Raw genomic sequence first — 5,544 nt, forward strand, 5'->3', positions numbered from 1 at the left:
TGCAGAAATATATACCGTGTGGAGCTTGAGGGCTTTCCTCACGAATAGCGTTCTGGGACTGCAGTGCCACCATTGTAAAGTTCTGCTGAAATAACCAATCTGTGCCGTCTTGGTGCCTTCTGCCCTTGACCCCACTCCGTCCAAACGGCATTCACGGTCTCCCTCCCTCCCTCCGAACATTATTCGCCACCATCACACTCCCTCTGTTTGATATCCAACCTCCCTCCCTGTGGATGAATTTTCAGAATATAAAGTTTGCAGGGCTGCATGTTGCTTTAGATTTTTGACATTCTGGATTTCTGTGTTTTGCACTTAATAATATCGTTCTTGTCAGTTCTACTCCTCAGAACAATAACACGGCGGCAGAAATAAGTGTAAACCGAGGAACAGCAAATCATGAAAGTAGACGTTGTGAACAAATCCCATTGTTCTGCTGAAGGTTAACACATTCCCTGCTAGTCGGTTCAACGAGAAGCATTATACCCGAACATCAGAGTTCAACACATGTGGACTCTCCGTCACGTCATTCTGAAATTTAAAAAAATCCAATTAAACTTTATTTTTAACGTTTCTGACAATTTACCTTAGTCGAGCGGGATCCCAACAAAACGGAGACGAACGATGGAGTACAATACTTCCTTCGTCATCGTTAAAACAAAGTTTGACTTGTTTACTTCCCCTGCTTTGCCTGATCACATCGTAATATAGTTGCTTTCCCAGGTACCTTCTTCCTTGTGGGCGGTACACAAAAATCACGTGTTCGTGTACATTCGGCCCCACCAGACGAAGACCGATGCTATTCTACCCTCCATATGCCAACAGATTGTTTTTACCGGATGCAGTGTAAGGCATCAAGCTTGTCATAAAATAACTTCTGGATCAGGAAGTGCTGCTACCAACCTGTAGATTCTGTAATTCCCCTATTTTACCAGTTCTGAAACCAGGTCGTGATAATGAGTAACGATTTTTACAAGAGCTAAGGGCTATTCACAACATATTTGCACCTCTTCCTCCCGTCTTTGACAATACTGACGTTAACCTCTCGGTATTCCTGCCACATCTGAATGTTATTCTCTTATAGACCCTGTTCTGCCCTTTTCTCCATCCCAGTTCATAAGAATAGTCAGTATTTGTTCGTTTTTGCTTACAGTGGTAGACAGTGAACTTGGTCCAGGTTGAATCTTGAGTATACTGAGAGACCTTCGTTTTATGCCGCAGCAGTCATACGGGATTTAAGCGCTGTCCAGTTGCCAGAGTAAAGTATAATTTTATAAAGTGCCGATTATCTACTTATTGTCTCTCCCAGCCGACATAATTGTGAAAAAAAGACTTTGTTGCTTTATGGACAAACCATGCTGAAAATGGACAAAATAAACATCAATAAACATCAGCTTTGTCTTTCCGCTCTGCAGTATTTGGGACACATGGTTTCTGAAGGAACTGAACCACTTTCCAAAGAACAAATTGCAGCTTTTATTAATGAGCCACCTCCCCGCACACGAACTGAAATGCTGCCCGTTTTGGAACGGTCGATTACTGTAGTCATTGGATTTCTGAATATCGAATGATGGAGGCTCCTCTTCGACAACCCTCATTACCGAGCATGTCCACCGGAATACAGTGAACTCGGGAAATGAACACAGCTTTTAATGCTCTCAACACCGCTTTGTCAGCCTCCCCTGCTTTGGGCATATCTGACTATCCAGATCCTTTCCAATTATTCGTCAATGTTCAGCAAGGGTTTGCTAGTGGCAATGTATCACAACGGCCTGGGGGCCTCAGACGACCCAATGTATAATATTATAATTAAAATCAGGTGTAAAAGTCGTGCCTGTTTGTCTAAGATATGTCGCCAACAACAGTACAACAGTCAACAACAGAAGGACATGTGCTGTTTTCAGACAACAAAGTTAATCCCTGGTCATTAACATCTCCGGAATGCAATAGTTTGTCATTTAATCATGCCAGACAGTGATGGCGTAGTTATTAAGCCACTCAATCTGATTGGGAGTGCAAGTGGCCAAGACTGGAATGAAGTATCGTGGGATTCAGACTGTTATTGTGTTCACGGGGTGGCCGAAGGTGGGCATAATCCTTACATATCATCGGAGATATTATTTAGGACAAAACATTGAGTTACTAAAAACTGACGTAAATCTATTCTGCGGTCGAAACGCTACAGGTCGTGTTACCGGTTATATGCGTCAAACCCCGGTCCAGAATAATCACCGGTGTTGCATAACGCTGATCGTTTGCTGGACAGATATCAGTGAGACGGAACTGGAACTGCAACAGAGAGAGTAATGATCGGTCAGAAAGCTGTACCACAGCTCCGAAAGTAATTCTGCGATATTTCTATTTGTGGCTTGGCGCATCAGATAATCAATGTAAAAGATACAGTGTTCAATGATTATACAGACACGAAGTATTTACTTTATTAAGGAGAATACGGTAACATACAGCGATGAATGGTAAGCACAGATGCCTCAATTATTAATTAAAATTTTAACCAAACCATCCTTATCAGCTGAGTGTTTCCAGTAAGTACTGATTTTAATTCGGATTGCTAGTGTTTTTTTTTTATATCGATTTAAGATTACGGAGAGCTTAATTAGTTTCAGAGAAGGTTCAGAGAAAGACAGAAAAAACAGAGAGAGAGATTGAGAGAGAGAGAGAGAGAGAGAGAGAGAGAGAGAGAGAGAGAGAGAGAGAGAGAGAGAGAGAGAGAGAGAGAGAGAGAGAGAGAGAGAGAGAGTAAAAAAAGGCCGATATTTTTTTTTCCGTTGCTCCAGAAGTTCTTTATGTTTCTGCCTACTTTTTTGTTATCAGTGTAAATATTTTTTTTGCGAAGTACTGCAGTGAGACTGGTTTCTGGTTTCTGTCAGAACGGGACTGGACGTGCAGATTGAGAGAGAGACAGAGAACAGAATTTGATGTAAGGAAACACAGGACCTTGAGATGCGATCGAGGGAAAAGATGCGCACGGACAAAAAAAGGAGCATTCTGGAGACGGAGCCGGAGCTGAAAAAAAAAAACACACATATGACCCCAGAACGCTTCAATCCGCTAATATTTCCTCTTACGGTGAAACTGACCAATCTAAACTGGTGTTTGGCGGAGGAGAAGAGAATAGCGGGAGGTTCTGGTGGAATCGAGGGCATCGTGCGAGTGTTTGGGAGTAAAACACAGTGAGCACTAAAAGGAAGAGTAACAAGCAGCGGACATGGTGGAGAAAAGGGAGCGGATCCATCCTGACTGAACAATCCCTGAGTGAAACGCTGCCAGCATCACCAGAACCAAGAATGAAATCTCATGGAGAGAATGAAAATAAAACGGGCGGGACCTTACTGGACCGTCCGTGGTTGTTCAAGTGTTGTACAAGGTCTGGGTGAATTGAGAGGAATCTGAGGAAGGACAACTTTTATCTGTACGTGGTAGACAGCGAGGAAAATATATTACCGCTATATCAATTGCTCGGTTGTCAGCCGTGTATACAATATATATATATATCGGCAGTATATATAGGCAAGTGGATAGCTTATGGAGGAAACATGGCCCTTGGCTTAATTCTACTGCAGAAATAAGCTGGTCGCTCTATGATTTAACGAATGTGTTTAACAGTTTCAGCGGGTATTTCACCGCGTTTTTCAGCTCCTCTCTGAACTTGCTCTGAGTCACGGCGTAAATACATGTGTTGGTGCAGGAACTGAGGATCTGCAGCATCGTCGCCGTGGATTCTGCGATATAAATCGAATCCCCGTCCGTGTAACGATTGATGATTGCAATCCGTCGATAGATATCGAACACCAGTCGTGTCACCCACAGAAATATAAAACTACCGGTTATGCTGAAGAGTAAAACGACCGATTTCCTTCGGTTCTCCATCTCCGGGTCCTTGTCAATCTTTCCGTTGCTGCGGCCCCGGAGCCCTATCCGGACTCTATTGGCGGAAAAGATCCGTCTCACTGTCAGAGCATTGAACAATAAAATCAGAACAAACGGGAGACCCGGCATGAAAATGCGATGAATCGTCTCAAATGCGGCCCACGAGGGGGACGTAAAAAAACTCTCTTTTGTAAAACAGCCATAGAAAACTCCGTTAATTATCTCCGAAGGCTCTAATGTAAAGTAAAAAGGGATACATTCCAAACAGCCCAGAACACTCACTGCCCCGGTAACCACACCCGCTGTTCTTTCGGTGCAATATTTTGTTTTCAGCGTTTCACAACAAATGGCCACAAATCTGTCACAGGTGAACGCGACTGTCAGCCAGACAGAGACCCCGGTGCTGGCTAAAAGCAGGCAACGAACTCCCCTGCAAACGGGTGTCCAATAGAGGAAAGAAAATCTAAAATATATCAAAACCGTCCACTTCAGCAGAGGGTCAGAGACAACGACGAGGAGATCGGCCGCTGCCATTCCCAGCAGGTAGCGAGTGACACATTTGGAGAGACCGCACTTTCCTCGGGAAAGGATCACAATCGCCACTAGGTTTACTGAAAGAGAGAGGGAAGAGAACAGAGAAATTCCTGACTAGTAAGTGGAATAGAGCCGCAGTGTGATAGAATCAAATTAGGTCTTGTGTTTTTGTTTCTGCCTCGAAGGGTGAATACTGGACCCAGTTTATATGAAGCAACTGACAATGTGCATTCTCCGCGTAACTGAGTTGCCAAGATTTGCCAAGAGTTTTGTAAATGGTTTAATTCTGGGTGCATTCTCAAACCGGCGAGAGGACAGCTGCTTAAATACTTCCTCGGCCGCAGTACGGGATGTGCATTCATTATCAGCATAACTGGCTCTGAACAGCACAGGAATGAAATGAAATCCACATCTGCAGTTCCCTCTGCTCACCCAGTCATGCAATTCCTGTGGACAGAAAGAAAGACAACTGGTTCCCTCAGAAGCAATAGAGCCCGGTCTCCTCCTTACAGACATTTCAATTCACAATTACCTCATGACATCGAGGCAGCGAAAAGGCAGCATCTAGGCTTCAATACGCTACGCCTCCCGCTACGAAAGCAATGCGATTAACATTATCAGCGCCTTCCGCTGTGGAAAGAATTACCGAGCGAATCGCTTCAGGACTTCAGAATTAACTCTCAGTTTCTGCCGTTTGCTGGTGTGTCAGTGGCTTACCGGGAATTCCAGCGGCTGAAATAACAGGGTAGTAAATGTCTTCTATCCGCCAGATTACTGGATATCCCATTTGAGTGACACAGTGAACGCTTTTGCTCTGAATTCCACAGCTCGCAAGACACTCTGGACTGACGCACTGCAACAGGCTCTGATTTATACAGGAGATCGATCTCCAGTGACAAGGTCCCAAACTCTCCCATTGTTACTGAACAAATTAATTACATCACCGGTAGTGTCTCAGGTGCAAATGCTGTGGGCATGTAACATGATCACGTCAATGTCATTGGTATTACCTCAGTCAGATCCCTCTGTGTAATGCGACCGAAACGGGCAATGAGACCAGTGAGTGAGCAATGAGCGGCTCTATTCACACCGTTCCACAGTTGTATTGGCAGCGGTCACGACTGT

General features: G+C 44.3%; 1 long non-coding RNA gene across 1 annotated transcript; it reads right to left on the minus strand.

Moving 5' to 3' along the window:
- Nucleotides 1-1,236: 1,236 nt before the first annotated feature.
- On the minus strand, nucleotides 1,237-5,233 carry LOC132388474 (uncharacterized). Its single transcript, XR_009510244.1, has 3 exons — nucleotides 5,137-5,233; nucleotides 2,230-2,286; nucleotides 1,237-1,355 (listed from the first exon to the last, which is right to left on the minus strand). It is a non-coding gene; the product is annotated as an uncharacterized LOC132388474 (long non-coding RNA).
- Nucleotides 5,234-5,544: the final 311 nt, after the last annotated feature.

Source organism: Hypanus sabinus, unplaced genomic scaffold, assembly GCF_030144855.1.
Source record: "Hypanus sabinus isolate sHypSab1 unplaced genomic scaffold, sHypSab1.hap1 scaffold_332, whole genome shotgun sequence".
Classification (NCBI taxonomy): domain Eukaryota; kingdom Metazoa; phylum Chordata; class Chondrichthyes; order Myliobatiformes; family Dasyatidae; genus Hypanus; species Hypanus sabinus.